The 19,762-nt window shown below is 37.8% G+C and overlaps 1 long non-coding RNA gene across 4 annotated transcripts in view; it reads left to right on the top strand.

The window, feature by feature from the left end:
• LOC138920263 (uncharacterized) overlaps window positions 1-19,762 on the top strand; it is a 54,638-nt gene that overhangs the window by 22,544 nt on the left and 12,332 nt on the right. For all 4 annotated transcript variants that reach the window (XR_011431133.1, XR_011431132.1, XR_011431135.1 and 1 more), the window contains one exon: window positions 3,473-3,615. This is a non-coding gene — a long non-coding RNA (uncharacterized lncRNA). The remainder of the gene's footprint in view (window positions 1-3,472; window positions 3,616-19,762) is intronic.

Raw genomic sequence — 19,762 nt, 5'->3', positions numbered from 1 at the left:
TCACTAAGTAACCAGTTTGCTGAAAGCCAATTTGGCCGCCATTTGCATATATACATTGATCATTCAAGAAATGTCTAGGGCTCTTAACATGAGAAAACTATTTCTATTTTATCTGGTATCATCTGCGAATCACTACTAAATCCAATCAACTTAATTTACTTTATTTTTTTACAAAGTAGAAATAATATCACCACTGTCTTTTTTACTTCTAGTTTTCCACTGTGGTGTAATCTGTATATTATTTAAAAATAGAGAGTAAATAATTAAGTGAATATGTAAATAAATAAATAAATAAATAAATAACAAATCCTTTCAATGAGTGGTAAGGGAAAGTCAGTGTTCCAAAGTAAAGAAGCAATAGGATAATACAATAAATCACGCACACAAACAACATGTTAAATTCAATTCACTATCTACATATCTTCAGTAGATGACAGTGCACTTCCATTGAATGTAGATTTATTTGGTATTTTATAATTTGGATTCGTGAACTCTTCTCTATCATTCACCATTTTTTATGTGAATGTGATGTTATATTTGTCAGCATCGCTGTGGTAACAAGTGATCCCCATATCTCAGTGGCTTACAACCATAAACATTTATGCCTTGCTCACCTTTCATAGCAACTGTTTGGTGTTGCTCTGTGTGTCTTCTCAATCTGCGGCTAAGGCTGAAATCTTCTTTGGCCCATGCCATTCTCATGGAAGAGGAAAGAAAATAAAAACCAACCACGCAGTGGCTCCTAATGCTTCTGCTTAAACATCATGACAGTTTGCATTACACTGAATAAAGCAGATCGCATGACTTGATCCAACATCAAGGGGAAAGTATATTTAGCTTTGTAAGAAACTGTCAAACTATCTTCTAAAGTGGTTATCCTACTTTGCATTCTTATCACCACCAATGAATGAGAACTCCTGTTGCTCTAGAATCTTGCCAGTAATTGATATTGTCAGTTTTTTGGATTTTATCCTTTCAAACAAGTGTGTAGTGCTATCTCACTGCTATTTGTATTTACATTTTCCTGGTCATCATTTTTATAATCAATCTACCACATTCTACATAGCAATTGGTAATGAAAAGTAATTTTTGATGAATTCATAATTTGAAGGAATGGTCTTTCTGCAAGATAGTTTTTCAATAGGCCTTCAGAAAATGAGCTATTCAGCATGTGGCTGTTGACTGATTGAATTTTGGGAACATCTAAGCCCGTAGGCATCATATTTGTATTGTTTACTTTCACATCATCAGCATCTGACATATTTTAGGTGCTCAATAAATATCTCTTCTATGAATGAATGGATAAGCTTAAAGTCATCCCCCCTCATCTCAGAGACAAGCCCTTTGAGATTGGCAGTGGCTTTTGTTTTGTTTTTTTATCTTATTCTGCATTCTCAACTGAAATGTAGCATTACTTGTTACTTGTTTTCTCCAAGGAGACTATCAGACCCCCTTTCTGTAATTCTAGCTCAGTGATATTTTGGAAAAAAAATATTTTAAAAGTCAAAATACCAATTAATGTGCTGAGAGACCCAGGATGGCATAGAAATGCTTGGGAACATGGTACTGTTTCTTAGATTTTCTTCCTTTAATTCCCTCTCCCGCTTCTCGCAGCTCTTGATGGCAAGACTTAGAAAAATTGACAAGTACAAAAAAATTTACCTAATCCCTGCTCCTTTTTAGCACTCTTTAACTGATATTGCAGCAATAACTTACATTAATGTATAGACTTATTTCTGGAAGTCTATGTGAGAAATTAATGACTTTGGAGACGGGAACTTGGTGGCTAGAAGCAGAGGAGAGAGAGATCTTTAGTTTTCAGGTATAATTGTTGACATCTTTTCTGATTTTTTCAGTTTGCATAAAAAAACCAAATATCTCACATGCATTTTCATGTTTTTCTAGCTGTTCAAGCCTGAAAATACATACTTCTGTATAAAGTTTATTTTACCATTTTATCCACATGCATAACTGACCTGAATGTTTTTAAAGTGAATCATCAATTTGCCCAGTAAACTACTATCAAACTGGGTGAAGAAATCAATTAGAGCCAACCCTGATGGCCTAGTGGTTAATGATCAGCACACTCTGCTTCAGTGGCTGGGGTTCAGTTCCCAGGTGCAGAACCATGCTACCCATCTGTCAGTAGCCATGCTGTGGTGGTGGTTCACATAGAAGAACTAGAAGGACTTATAACTAGAATATACAACTATGTACTGGGGCTTTGGGGAGGAAAAAAAAATAGAAAGAGAAAGATTAGCAACAGATGTTAGCTCAGGGTGAAACTTTCCTAGCCAAAAAAAAAAAAAAAAAGTTTTGGTTATTAAAAAAGAGAGAAAAGAAAAGAAATCAACTATTTTTTAATTATTTATTTCAATAATTGCTCATTTTTAACTAAGAGTTTGAACCAGCTTGGCCTAATTTAACTGCATTTTCACACAAGTAAAGGTACTTTTTAAAAAACAAATAAACAATATCAACAACAAAAGAATTTATGAAGATTGGCTCTCTGGGAGAAAAACTATTTTGATTAATTCTTCTCTGCAAAAATTTGTTAATTTTTCATGATGAAATTGTTGTGGTTTCCACCAAGCCAGGCTGGTGCACTGGTCTTCATGAAGAATGCAGGGCACCTTTCTTGTCTTCTTGTCTTCCCCTTCCCAGTTCAGGATCAGAGGACAAGGCTCACTCTCCAAAGGTCAGTTTCTCAATTTAAAAATGAAAACAATAGTAACCGTTTCATTTATTTCTAAATGGGATAAAGCTGGACTCAAATATTGACCAATGAGAGAGGTAACACTTGGAGAGCTGAAATGCATTATTTAATTTTTACTGTGGCAAAACAAGCAATATGTGAGAAAAAGGGAATTTCCCTTCTATTGTTTACTGATGACTGAGTGCATGAACAGTATATTCAATCTGATGACTGTTAATACAGACAAATGTGAGTACCCCGAATCTAATAAACTCTGGGCAAATATTTAATCAATACATTGTGGTTTGACTAAAGGAAACTGTAAATCCTTTAGCCTAGGGCTCAGTGTAATCATGCTCACCACAGTTTCGAGAGCTGGCCTGCTATTTCAGGAGAATGATGATAGTGTTTCCCGAACCCATCAGTCTAACACTATATCCATCTATTTGACCATCCTACTAAAACCATATCAATCACTGGAAACTGTATTCCCAGACTGTGCTATTTAGTTTGCTACTTAAAATATCAGCATTTTCTATAATGTTAAACATCTCAACCTACTGGTTCCACTAAGAAATGTTTTGTTGTTAAACATTTGTTTATTCCAGGTGGAGGAACTAGATTGCATAACTCTAGAGGGCATTCTCGTTATTTTTTTCCTTTTAAGTTTAGAAAAAAAGATGTAGGTTAATGTAGTCTACTGTTTATTGTACCCAACATCCAGTTCCTTCTTGTCAAAGAATTATCAGTCTCTGCTTATTGCCATGTGAATTGCAGTGACTCCTTAGCTCAACGACACCACTCTGCCTGTGTGACGTGCTTTCGCCAGTGGAATGTGAGCAGCGTGACACATGCCGTGTTTGAAGTCTGAAGAGCCATATTTGATTCAACCATCTCCATTTTTTCGTGCAATGAGAAGGGTATGTCCCAAAGAAAGACTACTTCTGTTCCTTGGCTTCTGGGATGAGGATGTATGTGGACCAGATTCACGGTCAGTGTGCAGCTGCCACAGCCCCAAAGTAAGGCAAACAAAAATAAACCCTTGTCAACCTTTGTAGCTATATGTTGCTGGGTTTCAGAAGCTGTTGGTCATTGTAGCACAATGTAGTAAATGCCGGCTTACACATTCAGCAAGGATTCTGAACACAATGAGAAAAAATCATCTGAGAAGCTTATGAGAGCTGAGATCTTTCTCAAGCCAAATTTTGTTTTCTTTTTATTACAAACATACAAGCCTTTTCCACCTCGTAGAATTTATTCCTTTAAAAACTAATATTTACAACACATAAATTTATTTGTATATATGCCTTGTCCGTACCATATACTATACCAGATCCTTATAAATGTCTTTTAAGTTTTCAAAGTAGTCTAATGAGAAGTTACTTTGGGTTCTCTGTTACAAAGAAGGAAATTGGAGCTCAGAGGTCAATATTACATGGGCCACAGAGACACAGTCAGGATTTCAACTTATACTGCAGCCCCCATTCATGCACTGTTTTATCACCTCTGTTGCTTAATCAGCCTTCAAATTAAATGATGTTTTTCGAAAAAAGCTGAAAGTATAGGATAAAGAGATGTGTGACTCAACAGAGACGACGTAGTTACTCAACCCAAGGCCCCCACATGCCTTCCCCAGAGCTCCATGTGAGGGAAAAATTGCTCCTTAACAGGTTTTCCCAGGTGCAGAATCCAGGTGGTGTATTACCTTTTCTCCATTTACCTTAGACATTGAAGCATTTCCATGGTCCAACGTAACCATGCACATTTCAAGGACATGATTTAAAAAACTGTCAACAAAAATTTTTAGCAGGTTGGAATTTCCTTTTATTAACATTTGCATTTCTATTACTTCTCATAACAGAAGTGATTCATGGGGGTTTTTTTGTAGATAAATTGGAAAATGAACAAAGGCGTTAAAAATAGAATAGAAACTATGCCACGATGCATTTCTCTGAGTGTAATGTATATTTCAATTAAAAATTTGCATACACTTAAAAATTACACCATAGAATTGGCCTAAGTTTTTAAATTGATAGATCCATTTATTACATCATTTATTCAATACTTATGTATCTGCTGTCTGTTAGACTAGCCTTTGGATATAGCAAATCCGACGGATAAGTATTTACCCTCACATCGCTTGCATTCTATATGAAAGACAAATAAGGAACTGGCTAAAAAAAAAGGGGCAATCAAAACTGTTAAATATCAGAATAGAGTCTATAAAGGAAATCATTAAGGTGAAGAGGGAGATGCTGACTTTGGTTGAAGTGGTCAGTGGAGAAGTAATAGCTAAGTTGACACTTAAAGGATGAGAATGAGTCAGCCATGCAAGGTACTGGGGAAACACCACTACAGTCAGAGAGAAGAGTGAGGAAAGGCCTAGAGCCAGGAAAGGGTGAAGTAGGCTGCAGGAAAAGAGAAGATGCCAGCTGGGCTGAAGTGTAATGAACAAGGATGAGCGTGGTCAGAGGTGGTGAAGAGATGGAGGTGAAGGTGGAATTTGTCTCAGGCAGAAACTTAAAGAGTTTAATTAGGAGTATGGATTATTTTTCAGGGCAAAGGAAAGCCATCAGAGTGACTTTCTGACTAATGCTTTAGCAAGTTCACTTCAGATGCTGTACGCAAAATCCTCTGAGAGAGAGTAGGAGTGGAAACTTCTACTTTACCAGTGTATGTTGTCAATGTGATCACACAGTTTCCATATACCTCGAAGTAATGACAAGAACTCTGTTTGCAAGGATTTAGCAAATAGAAAAGACAGAAAAGGGAAAGATTTCAATTAGGAAGTTCTTATAGGAATCCAGGTAACGGATAAGAGTAGCTTGGACCAGATGGAGAGAATTAAGCAGATTTGAGGTATGTCTTAGAAGTACAATCCGCAGAATTTGGTGATGGATTGGATATGGAGTATACTAAAGGAGCACTCAAGAATGGTTAGCAATTTTATGGCTGTAGTAACTATGAGGAAGATGTGAAAGTATTTTTCTCAGACAGAAAAGACCTGGTAAAAAATGCAATGGAAGAAGAGAGTTACAGCTTCCATTTTAGACACCAAAAGTGTCTGAGGAATGACCAACGAGAGATATCAATACTCAGTTGTAAAGTCCAAAAGGGAAGTATTGGCTTGAGACATAAATTTGAAGAACTGATCATTTAGATGAAGGATTAGCTCACTACAGTATGTGGGCCAAATCCTGCCGCTGTCTGGTTTTGTAGGGCTCCATAAGCTATGAAGGCTTTTTTCACGTTTAAATTGTTGGAAAAAATTCAAAACAAGAAGAATATTCTATGACACATGAAAATTATAGGGAACTCAAATTTTAGTGTCCATAAATAAAGCTTTATTGGAACCGAGCCACATTCATTCATTTACATATTATCTATGGCTACTTTCATGCTACAGCGGCAGGGTTGAGTAATTGTGACTAAGACCATATGGCCTGCAAAGCCAAAAACATTTACTGTCTGGCTATTTACAGAAAACGTTTGCCTACCACTAATCTAGATGATATTAAACCTATGGGATTGGATGGTAGAAATCCTAGACAGTTTTGCTTTGCTTTTGCATCCAGCGACCCAGATGTCCTGAAAGAATGTGGGAACCTGGAGAGAGGACCATCCATTCACTTGCCTGCTGTGAGTTCCCCTTGTGGACTCTCCAAGGAAGGAATAACTTCAGAAGAGAATGATAAATTAGAAGGGCCAGACAGGGTTCCTGCATTGTAAGCTCCAAATTAACTGTATAGTGAACAGATTTAGGAAGTTGAAAAAAAACACATGGGAAAAGGACCTTCTGTTTATTTTTTCTCTTTATTAATTTACCACAACCACCGTCAAGTGTCCCAGTTTCTGTCTGGGAAGAGAGGCTGGCAGAGCCAGTGATCAAAAAGCAGCTGGAAAACCCCAAGAAATTATGGAACCCTCATAAAAGAATCAAAGGACAATGTTTTTCAAACCACTTGAAAAACTGAAGAGTCTTTTCTGGTCATGTTATTGTGTTTTTCGTTATGTGTCAACAACTGTAACGAAGAGCATCGGCAGTTGTGGACTGGGGTGGAATGTTTTCAGTGAAATTCCAGCCTCCTAAATGCTAGGATTTACAGGATCTTTTAGGGAAGATGGTGCTTTAGCATGAAAATAATGCCCATCATGTATCTTAACTAAGAACCCAAGCAAGCAATTCTTTAGCAGAACTTCAAACAAATAAATGTTTATAATAGAGTGCAAGACATATTGCGTATAAAATATATTTACACTTGTCTTCTCCTTGAGCCACACAAATTGTCTGCATTGATAATGTAGTTTCTATTTATCTCAGAAGCAACGATAATAACCCTTTTTCAAAAAGTTTAGCTAATAGAAGAGAGAAAAGGGGAGGTTTCAGTTTTTTACCTCAGGATTGTGACTTAAGACTGAATGGCAAGGAAACCACTGAATCTTTAAAAAAAAACCTCTTTATTTCAATTTATTCACCAGGCTTTTGAGCATAGGTGGCATTTTATTAGTGTTTTGAAATATCGACTGTGACGCAAGGAAGGCCAGAAGATGCCACATCCATTCACATTTTATTCTAGAATTCTTACTGCTTCTAATTGTGGTGAACCAACCTCATTCTACCAGTCATGCCTGCTTACGATGACTTGTCAGTTTTTCCATTTCCTGGTCACTTAAGTTAAGTGTATCCATCTATTTATTTACCTCCAATATTGCCAAAAACTACAGTGAGGGAAAACATTATCTAAGCCATTATACGTTGAAATATTATTATTAAAAACATTAGCATTTGTGTATAAATAGTTCCAGGTGTAGAACTAAGTGCATATGTTAAGGTTTCTAGACTCTCTCTTCCAGAAAATATTATCATTAAATAGGCTCATAAAATTATTTTGTCATAATATGTATCACAATGTAATATAACCTGGTTATTGGTGTATACGGGCACACACGCACATGCATACACACACACACATACACATATCAGCCATTTGGTGAATTTCCTAAGGCAGTGGCTATTCAATAAATGTTGGAAGAAAGGAATACAGACACGCTCATACGTATATGGTAGCTTTGACCTTGACCAATTTAACCTTCCAGTGTTCATGACCATGTCTTATTCTATTTAGGTGGCACCAGCGTTGTTAGCAGAGCACCTTGCATATGCTAAGTACTCAATAAATGGTGGTTGAATGCAGGATAAAATCAATCCTGCCATTTTCTTTTCCAATCCTTAAGGGCATTGACTTTCAGCAAATACTAGGTTGTTTTAAGATGGAAGTAATACCATTTTGTAGTTTATAAAGTCCTCTTATACCCAGTTTCTCATTTAATCCTTAGTACAGCCTATGCAACTAAACATTTTTATTCACATTCTCAGATGAGAAAATTAAGCACAGACAAATTAATGACTTGCTCAGGGTCGTCAAACGTTAAGTCATCACATTGGGAATCAAACCAAATCTTGATCTTTGCACCATCAATTTTCCGTGTAGCGTTGACAAGTCAAAAAGCCTGTCTCCTTTACAGGTGGGGGTGCTCGAATGTGGAACCTCAGGCATTTAAGGGACAATTTGTCGCCAGTTTAGATCAGCATTTGTGGGATCTGCACCTACAAAACCACCTCCTTTTCTCTTTATAATCTTAAGGGCTGAGTATTTTCCTTGTGAGATTGCGCTGAAATGAGATAAGTCCCATACATTTTGTCCCAATATCTCAGGCTTAGATTCTTTGCTGAAGTCTTTCATGCTGTTGAACTCAAAGAACTTCCCACGTCCTAACATATTTCAAGTCACACCTTTACCCTCCCATCTTGTGCAGAGTTTGTCTGAAATTCCACCTTAGTCCACCAAAAGTTTCAATAAATGATTATTTGTATTGATAATTTCATACTCCCAGTCACTTATCCTCCTTTCTTCTATTTACTTATTTTTCCAATAGCTCCTTTTAAAAAATCTAGTTTTATTAGTAAGAAAGGATTATTTTTCCCTCTTGGTTTTGGTGTTTTATTTTGTTTCCTTTTTTTGGTATCAATGTTCAGGTCAGTTCTGTAAGGATTTAGACTAAAAGGCATACATATACAAAAATATAATGCCTATTCCCAAAGCTACAATTAAAAAAACACTTTTGGGGCCGGCCCCGTGGCTGAGTGGTTAAGTTTGCGTGCTCCGCTACGGCGGCCCAGGGTTTCACTGGTTCAGATCCTGGGCCAGGACATGGCATCATTCATCAGGCCACAGTGAGGCGGCGTCCCACATGTCACAACTAGGAGGACCCACAACTAAAATATACAACTATGTACTGGGGGGATTTAGGGACAAAAAGCAGAAAGAGAAAGAAAAAAAGAAGATTGGCAACAGTTGTTAGCTCAGGTGCCAATCTTTAAAAAAAAAAAAAACACTTTTGGAGAGGAAGAAGGTGGAGAAGATCTCAGTAAAGCGAAGAACACGTGTTTTGAGGGGTTTGAAGACCTAGATTTGAGGCCCAGCTCTAACACTTTCTAGCACTTTCTTTTGACCCGAACCAAATCAGCTACCCTGGCTCCCTCTTGGTTTCTTTATCCTAGACAATGGGAATGATGACTGTTCCTCTGAGTGGCTTTGAGGGTCTTGAGAGGATGGATATAAGCGCAATTTAAACTCTGGAACACTTGATAATTGCCAGGTAGCATTATTCACCCAAACATAAAAATAGGTCATTAAATATCATCAAAGAGAAAAGCAAATGTCCAGGGTTCATCTCTGTTCCCCTGTTGCTGGGGAAAGAGGCTCTTTGTCCCTTTAAGAGCTCTCAGACACATCTCCAATCACATCCTAAAAGGCTTCCTGGTTGTGTAGCTTAGGTGCATCCGGTAGCACAGCCATGTCCTGATCTTCCTGGCAGATGTCATAATTTACTGTCACCCTCATGCAGGAATGTGGCGCAAGGGCCCCCATGCTGGCTCTGTGATCCGTTGCCTGACAAGTCCTGGGTGTCAACCTTAGGCTGGCCCAGCGGAGGTGGAACGCCATTTACCTGATAGCGTCTGTGATAAAGTGGGCAATTAGATGCACTTGGAAAATCCTGGCTGGAAGCTGGCTGGCATTTAAGAAACATTACAGCCAGGTCAGGCTTCATAAAAGTTAATGGGGAAAAATAAGTCTTTCGGGATCTACCTTGGTCTCTAAGGAAGCCAGGAACCCAGGACTCCATAGCTTTATCTCTTTTTGTGTCTCCCCGACCTTCTCACTCTATTTCCCCTGGACAGGGTGATATATTCTCATTGGAGATGGGAGGAAAGGGGAGAGAATTGAGTTAAGGTTTCAAGTTTTTGATCTCAGAGCCATGTTATTTCTTTAGTCCTCAATCTCCTCTCTCTCTCTCTCTCACACACACACATGTACACACACACACAATTTCAGTGCCAGGATTTAATTTGGCACATTAGCATACATTTTGTCTCTCCCTGGAGTTTCTTGAGTTTGGTGCCAGCTCGAGAGCATGATTTGTTTGACATGTATTCGTCGGCCCCTCTTCCTTTCCTCCTAACTGGATAGCTTCAGCTTGTCAATGATTAATGAGTCTGGAAGGTGAGCGACAGTTATCTTAAGGGCTCTCAAATGTTTGTTTCGAGAGACTGGCCAAAATCTCCCACACTGCATGAACTGCAGTTAAGATTTCCTGTTGATAAGAGCACGTGGAAAATAACCGCTCGCCCCCCAAGCTGCCATGAGCAAAGCTGTTTGTCAGCCAACAATGTGCATGTTCTCTCCTATGCATTTGCTGTTTCCCTTCAGGCCGATAAACACTTTACCTATGAGAAGTAGGAAGGACACAGTGAGGCTGGTCCAACACGGGGCCTCACTTGGATGTGGAGACTTTCTGAAATTGAAAAGTCAGGACTGAGCTGGAAAATGTGCTTACAGACAGTGGAACAGGAAAACGATTCCCCCCCAAGGCTAGTTCCTCCTCCTCTGCTGGGTGGAAAAGGTGGGAGGAAGGGACAGGGTGTTCTCTGTGTGATTGGAATTCCCCTCTAGAGTCACAGGGGATGAGCAAGCCTTGGGTTTTCATTTTTTATATTTTATTTTGCACCTAGAATAATATACTTGCAGAGAAGAGACAGAGGTGCCCACATGAGGTTTTTTCCTCTCTAAATAATGATGAGTTCTACGCTAAGCAGAGGGCTCCTAAGGAATGCTGGTGGCTAGATGGTGGGGACTATTTGGGTTTTGGCTTAATTATAAGGAGGGCAGAGGGACATCCAGGGGCCAGAGGATGTGCCTTAATGCCAGCCACTTCACTGGGGAAGAAGAATGATTGGGTCTGCTCCCCCCAAGTCTTCAGAGGACATCTGGGATTTGGGCCAAGACAGTCACGGTCTCTTTATTGAATAAACAGGCTTGTTTTAGTTGTTGGAGCTTAGGGAGGGGGAGCTAGAGAAGAAAGCACATGCTTTCAGACTCCAGCAGACTTCCAGAGACTGAGATAGGGAGATGATGGAGTGCTCTTCGCCCATAGGTGCGTTGGTCTCTCGTGTCATCCTGTGGTGGTGCTAATATGGACCCAAGTTATAGTTTCCTTGTGATGCCACTTCGCTGGCTTGAAGCCCGCCCCACTCATCATCTCATCATCTTTGGAGAGTACACGCAAATGAGCTGTTGGTAAAACCGTGTTAAGGGAAGCAACATGTGTATACATGTATATAAAGAAACAAAAACAAGAAAATAAACAAATTTGTGATACATCAGGTGGTACTTAGTGCTGTGGGAAAAAATTAAGTGGCTTCAGCCAATCACTGAGTGTTGAGGGGAAGAGGGCTGGTGCAGAGGGGCACTGCTGTTCCAGAAAGGATCATCAGGAAAGGCCTCTCTGAGACTGAGACATTTGAACAAATTCTGGGCGAATTTAATTTTTCTAGACCATGTTGAAGTGGGATGAGGGACACAAAGACATCACTTTCCTGGTTCCATGTCCATCCCAATTCAAGGATGGACATAGAGACTTGTGAAGACTCACCATGACTTACCCAATAAAGTGCTGTTCATCTTTGGTCCCTGTGGGAAGGAGACAGCATTTCAGGGCATGCAACCCTTCACGTGCTTAATCCTTCTGGTATCAGAGCTCTAACAAGCACCTGTTGGGCCTGGGACCTAGAGAGCTAGAGTCTCACATCTGCACTGCCATAAGGAAATCACATGACCTTGGCAAAGTCATTTATTTTCTCTGGGCTGGATTTTTCCCATTTCTTAAGTGGGGAGTTGAATTACATGCACTCTAGTGAAACTACTGAGTCTGACAGTCCATGGTTTTATGAGATTGTATGGCTGACGCTGTGTTGGGCTTTGCAGGAGAAAGAAAAGAAAAAATAAAAATGGTAATAATCTTGCCCTCCCCAGAGTCACTTATAATCTTCTTGAATTCTTCATAAGATGAAAGAGAGAGAAAGAATAATGCAAAGTGGTAGAAAACGATGCACCCTACAGGAACCTGAGCAATATCTTTTCTCTGGCCCACCAAGTCCTCTTATCCCCTGCCCAAATCCAGAAGCAACTAGTTTGCTTTTCATGAGCTATCGTAAATCAATAGGGCTTTGATCCTTTGGGCAACCACCAGGTCCCAGTTTCAAAGGATGATGTAAGACTGGCATCAAAGTCGCTACACTGTCTCCAGTTCAGTCTCTGGAGTTTCCCTGAGTCCTAGGAGCACTGCTGATGGTAATTTCGGATGAGGAGACACCCATAGTGAGCTTCCATTCATTCTCTTCTCAACCAGGGTCTCACTGGAATGTCCTTGTGGTCAAGAAAAAACAAGGCCAATCTTGGCTCTCATGCACAGACAACAAAATCAAACTTTGATGTTTGTAGAGAAAGGCAAGGCTGCCATCTCGTAACCTTCCTAGAGTGATAGAACTCTTGACAAGCATGATGACTATGCAGATGAGAAGAGCATCGCAAGCTCAATAAAGGTTCATAGGGTGTGTGAGCAGAGGAGAGGGCTGGCTGGCAAGGCAGAATGAGGCCAGGAATGAGAAAGAGTGTCTAAGCTAGAAAGAGGCCAGCATCCAGAGGAAGTGCTGGTAGCCAAAGCCGCCCGCTTGGGTCTGGTGCAGCATACACCCTCAATTCTGACGTCAGTGCTCTCAAGGTTAGAGCACACAGAAGGGCAGGAACTGCACCGAAAACGCCTTGTACGAAACAGGGAGGGAGAGGAAGCTGCGCTGTAGCAGCCAGGGCGGGGCATTGGATCTTCCTGCATGGCTCTTTTCAGACATGGTGAGGACAAGAGAATGGGGAAATACAATTTTACAAGGAAAAATTATTAAAAGAGACAAAACATCAACATCACGTGCACACACAAACACTGACATACACACACAAACACACATACAACAGAATATGGACTGCAAGGAATAAGTGATTTTGTTTTCATCCTGTTGCCAAAGGGGGCTGGTTCTCCCCAGCTGTTGACTTCTCACTCTCTTTTTGCTGTTTCTCATTTGATTATCCTGAAAATGTTTGTAAACTGTTAACCACTCTTGACAATTTTGTATAATGGAAGCTTACAAATGGGAATTTTGGAGCTGGGCATCCTGAGATGAAACCTCAGGTTCCACCACTTCCTAACTTTGGTCTGGGAACTTTATCTCCCCATTCCTTAATTTTGTTACCTATAAATTAGAAATGATAATAAATCTACTTCATAAAATTGTTATGAAGATTGTATAAAATAATACATGTGAAGCACATAGAAAATCAACGTCTTAATTATTATAAGTTTTTTCAACTCAAATAAAATGTATCAGTTTCTGGAGATCCAATAACAGGCAAGAAAAATGGATGGAGGTTGTGAGCGGTTTATAAAGGTATACATGAAGCCATTCCTTATCTACAAATTAGTTAAGGAGAAAGCCATAAATGCGTAAAAAATTTAAATAACAGGAATATTCAAGGCAAAATAGATAATAAATACAATCAGATAGAGATATTGAGTAAATGGAGGATTAATAAGTGGATCCTTCTTCCAGAATGTATAAAAAGAAAACAAAATTTACTGAAAATAAATTTTCAGTTTGACCACATTCTTTGATTTAGACAGCACTTCAGATGTTATTTAGTTCAATCTTTTACTTATTTAAGGAATTTTTTTATCAACCAGTGATTGATTATTTCATGTGACTCATAGTTCATTCACTCCTGCAGCAATCTAGTCCATTTCTGAACAGCTATAAGAGGAAAGATGAGCAGAAAGCTACCTAGAGAAATATTTTAAGGCAAAGAGGACAAAGGATTGATACTGTTAACTTATGAAGAGCTTAACTGAGTGCTTCTATTTCTATTAATAGCAGATTAGGTTATTCATATCAATCTTTCTGCTGAAAACAATAAAAAAATTCTGGATAAAATATTTTAAAATAATTCTTATAAAGTGTCAAAGAACTGGTAAAATAGTAAAGATTTATCAGGTCAAAATTGTAGGGAAAAATGCAATCCAAGAGATAGGCGAAAAAAACATTTGATTTTGCCTTGTCGGCAATTACCAAAACTTTATATACATGAACCTGGATTTTGAGAACTTTAGCCTTGCAGGAAAAGAGAGGAAAGAAAGCAAACTCAGAGACTTTTCAGGCTGTGGAATCATCAACTTCAGTTAGGAACCCAAGGAGTGTATCAGAAAAGGGTAAAGCAAAAATAAGGTGGACTTGCATGGAGTTTCAAACCAATTTGCAGTTCCTGGGTGCCTCCTTATGGAAAAAAAAAAAAAAAGCCACAAGTGATTACATTAATTGAAGTAGTACTGGTCTTGGTAATAACAATAAGCAAACAGAAGAAGTAATACAAATCCTTACTAGAGAAAGATATTATCATAGGCCTCAAAATCCTTCTGCAAAAATAAATTTTAAGTAAAATGAGAAACATACAGTCAAAGATTTCTAAGAATCCAAGGAAAAGGGAGTCAGGTGGAAGAACAAGCAGAAAATTAAACATGAAAAAAAAAAAGAAAGAAAGAAAGGAAAGAAATGCCAAAAATGCCAGATATTGTAATTATTAGACATAGATTATAAAACCACTATGTTTGCTAGATTTAAGGAAATAAAAGCCAAGTTTGAAAACATCTTCAAGGAACAGAAAAGTTTAAGTCGTGGTCTAACATATTTTAAAAAGTAACAATTCTAGAATTTAAAAATACGATAAGGTAAAATTTAAAGCATGGGTTTGAATGTAGATTAGATGTAATCTAAGAAAGAAGCAGAACTAGAAGAAACCTCAGAAGAAACTGTCCAGGACGTAGCATGGAGAGACAGCAGATGAAATACCGAAGGGAGGTCCAGAGGCAAGAAATACAGATGGAGCAGGTCTAATATACCTTTAATTGGAGTCCTGAAAGTTGAGAATGAGAGTATGATAGAGAGATAATATTTGAATGTATAATAATCGAGAATTTTCCAGAACTGATGAAAGTCAAAATTTAGAGATTTGAGAAGCCTAACAAATTTCTAGAAAGGTAAATAAAAAAGGCATTTACACTTAATCATGCTACAGTGAAACTGCAGAACTCTGAAGAAAAAGAAAAATTTTGAAAACAAACAATAGGAAAAGAGATTACCTTTAAAGAAAGGACGGACAGCTGATTTCATAATAATAACAAGAGCCAGTAGCAATGGAACAATGTCTTTAATGTGCTTCAGAAGGTAACTATTAACCTGAAAATCTATACCCACTAAAAAATACCTTCCATACAAAGAAGAAATTAAGATTATTTTCAGAAAAACAAAACTGAGAACATTTACCACCAGCAAACCTACATTAAAGGAAACACTAAAGAATGTTCTTGAGGCAAAAGCAATTTGAACCCATAGAGAAGACCTAAAGTGTACAAGCAAATGATGAGCAGAGAACAGAGTGAATATGTGGGTAAATCTAAGAAAATATACAAAATGACAATAATTAGACATAATAATAAGGTATTAAAGATTAAAATGGAATTAAAATACAAAGATTAACTTAGAATAGGATAAATGAGAGTTAAAATATTTTAAGAACATTGTATTTTCTAAGAGGTGTTAGAAGTATTGATAATTTAACACTTTGATGTGTATTCATATTTTAATTTCTAGGGTATCATTTCCAAATTAGTGTAAGGAAAAATTACAATAAACTGAAAAATTGCAAATAGGGAGGAAATGAAGCAGAATAGGTAGGAAAGAAAGAAAAGAAAAAATAAGATGGTGTATTTTAAACATGAGTATATTAGTAATTATGTAAATGTAAATAGATTGATGAAATAGTTAAAAGTAAAGAATATTAGCTTGGATTAAAGAAAATTCCAAGGAAATCTGGTGCATAGCATAATTCCTAGAGGAGGGTCATTCACATCATGATTTATGAGGCTGGTGGCCCCTAAAGTAGTACAGTGCACATCCTATGTGGTCCTGCATCCAACTATAGAAGAGATGGAAGTAAAAGAATGGAAAAATACATATTATGTGACTGAGAAACAAAGGACAGCTATTGTAATATTAAACACAATAGAGGGGGTGGCCTCATGGCCAAGTAGTTAAGTTCATGCGCTCTGCTTCAGCAGCCCAGGGTTTTGCCAGTTCGGAACCTGGGTGTAGACCTAGCACCACTCATCAAGCCATGCTGTGGCAGCATCCCACATAAAATAGAGGAAGATTGGCACAGATGTTAGCTTAGTGACCATCTGCCTTAAGCAAAATGAGGAAGATTGGCAACAGATGTTAGCTCAGGGCTAACAAAAAAAAAAAGTGTATGTATATATATACTGATAGATATATCAGAAATTGATAGAACCACAAGACAGACAATATGAGAGCTGAAAGAAGATACAGATAAAACCACAGTCATATAGGAGACTTTAACACACCTCTCAGGAACTGGAGAACAAGCCACCCAAAAATAACTGCTCGGGATTTTATCATCTCTCTCTCAATAATTGATAGAACTGCAGGCAAAAAAAAAATCATTAAAGAAAAGAATAGAGGCTGAAAATTAATGAACAAAGCATTCATTACAAGGAGTTAATAAACTTTCATAAAATAGAAGAAAGTAATAAAAATGATAAGAACAGGATAGAGGAGATCAACATTGCTGAAATTGGTTCTTTGAAAAGACAAATAAAACTTTAAAACATCTGGCAAATTAATGAAAAAACTAAAAGAGAAAAAAGGAGAGAAGGCATAAATTGCCAACATCATGAAAGAATAAGGAGGCATCACACATAATCTGGAAATATTGTTAAGAATATATTATGAACACTCTTGTCAATGAAATGGAAATTTTAGGTAAAATTTTAAGAATCTTAGAAAAATGTGATTTATAAATAAAATCTCTCAAGAAGAAATACAAAACTTGACTCATCTCACAACTTTTATATACTCTTAATGGGAACCTAGAATTGTTTAAACTCTAGAAGCAATTGTGAAAGCGCTTAACAATGTTCATACACTTTTACCCAGTAGACTCAATTCTTGGAAAATTTCCTAAGAAATTGGGCCTAAATGCACAACTTTGTGGCACATATTCCACAGAATTATTTATACAAAAAGAAAAAATTGAACCAAATCTAATGTGAAACTATTGTTGAATATCTAAAGAGATATAGTCAAGTGAGCCCAAAATACTTGTTTTTTCCAATCTTCTCATTGGAAATATGGGAGATCTCTTCATGTTTCACTTGTATTTTATTTTGGTGTATACTATGAATGTCCAGCAACAGAGGCATGAGTTCCATAAATCATGGTATCATAGCACAAAATACAATGAAGTTTTTAGAAATAATCGTGTTAAGGTAAATATATTGAAATGGGAAAGTGTTTTACAATGCTTTGTTGTATGTAAACAAAAAAGAAAGAGAGCTTATAAAACAGTATATACATTGTGCTACCATTTGGAAAAATACATTTTCTGTGTCTATATGGAGAGAGACATAGTTCTATAAATGCAGAATGGAATCTGAGCAGACAAAAAAAAAATGGATATTTCTGGATGGCAGGATCATAGGTAATTTTTGCTTTTTCCTTGGGCTAAAGCAAATCACAAGGTCAGTCTAGATTCAAGGACCAGGGAAGTAGATTCCGTCGTCCGATGGGAGGAAATGTGGGTCAAGAAGGTAATAGAGAATGAGGCCTCTTTTCTAATTCTCAGGAACAAACTTCGGCAGGCTGCAGCATTGCTCTTGGAAGCCATTCAAGGGAGTTTAGACACTGAAACAACAAATGGTTTCCACCGTGAGTCTGTCTCATCATTCAGAGATTTCACACCTTAAACCCTGAGATCTGGCTTCTAATGAGATTCTAAGACCAACATGTTGACAGCTAGTTTTTAAAATTATTAAAATTGCCTGAATCCCTCGACAAGATAATTTTTAATAAAAAGTTGTAGTCGCCAATCCTTCACTACTTAGGAGTTAGTGCCTATCAACTCATTGGTTCAGTACAATGAACACAATTTAAATTCCATTTCTTCAAATTAGTATAATTTATGTCATGCCATTCTGTTACACTTTCTAAGCTCCTAATCCATATTGCTTTATCAACTGATTTTTAAAAGGAAATTCTAAATGAAATGTGTTGTTGATCATGCAGCCTTAAATCCAGACATATGACAAGTTCTTGACATGTGGTAATCACTCAGTGAATGTGAGATAATACTGCTAAATAACTTTAAACCAAGCTCTGACATTCACTAAAATTTTCTGTCTAAAGATAGGATATAGAAGAAAGAAGAAGAGGTTTGAGTCCCTGAATCTGCAGTGAAAGAATTAGATGCCAAATTTTGAAATTAGAGATATGGTATTTGTTGTCTTTTATCCATTTGATATTGATGATTTGGGGCCTTGGAAAGCCTTAGGAAGCAGGCAATTGTTTGGGGGAGACTTACCCTTGTGTATAAGTTCTCTTGATTGTATGAGAGGAAAATTCAGGACCAATAGGGAAAAAAGGACAAGAACAGTACAAGCTGACAAGGCAGAGTGTTCCTGGAAATCAGGTCAGGGTTCAGAGAGAAACCCAGCTTTATAGGATGCAGAGTTAGTAAGAGCAAAACCAAGAATTATCTGTTGTAATGCTTAAGACAGAGCTTCCTATTTCAGTGGGAAGAATTATTGCCACTCTGGGGACTCATGAACACGAGTCCATCTGTGATCAATGCAACTCAGTTCCAAGTTCCACTGGATTGGGGGCTGATCCTGCTGGTATACCTTATTTATTAGTTCTGCAGTGGTTGTTTTTTAAGCCATAATGTTTTAAAAATTGTAATGCATTTTGTACTCAATGACTACTCTAATGGAGTGTTCTTTCTTGTTATTACTAAATTGATAGTTTGTCTTAAAATTTATGACATCTTAGATTCAGGGAAACTTGGTGTTTCCACGGTCTTCCAGACAGCTCAGGAACTGGGCCTGTGGGTGAGACCTGGCATTACAGTTAGCTGTGAGGACTTAGGCACATTGGAAGGGAAAGACCCGAACTGAAATTACAGATCCTAATACAATCAATATTGAAGAAGAGTGTTTCTAGTTCTCAGAAGCTTGTGCACTACTATGAGAGACAGGCTAAGAACAATGTCGTTTTCTGAGAAGATTGCCCAGCGTATACGAAGTGGTTGGTTCACTAAGACCACTTTTCCAACTGCTCATGCACTCTGTTGGTGGTAGGCAGAGTTGGTAAGTCTCCACCCTAGCACAGAGTTTCACTTGTCTTTCAAAGTCTGTAAGTTGGAAGGTGGAAAGTTGTGGAGTTTCATTGCCAAGTTCAGTGGAATACACTATACGCTCTGAAAATTTAGGGGATCAAGACTGAAAAGGACTAGAGAAGGATTGACAAGTTGGAGCTGGAGCTTAATGAATTTCAGTAGGTAAAGAGAGGCTTTTCAAGGGCTAATAAATGTGAAACTCTTGAGGGGGAAAAGAGCAAGGTGCATTCCTGCCATAGTGCCTTGTCTGGAACATTTCCTGATTCAACCCTGGAAGTCCTTATTTGGTTAATCAGGGGTTAAGTTGCAAAGGTAAGAATCTACTTGCAAATGGTTGAAATGTCACCATATGCTTCTCTCTGCCTTTTCCTCCTGA

Source organism: Equus caballus, chromosome 22, assembly GCF_041296265.1.
Source record: "Equus caballus isolate H_3958 breed thoroughbred chromosome 22, TB-T2T, whole genome shotgun sequence".
Taxonomy (NCBI): domain Eukaryota; kingdom Metazoa; phylum Chordata; class Mammalia; order Perissodactyla; family Equidae; genus Equus; species Equus caballus.
The sequence above is the reverse complement of the archived record's forward strand: the minus strand, read 5'-3'. Positions and strand labels throughout refer to the sequence as shown.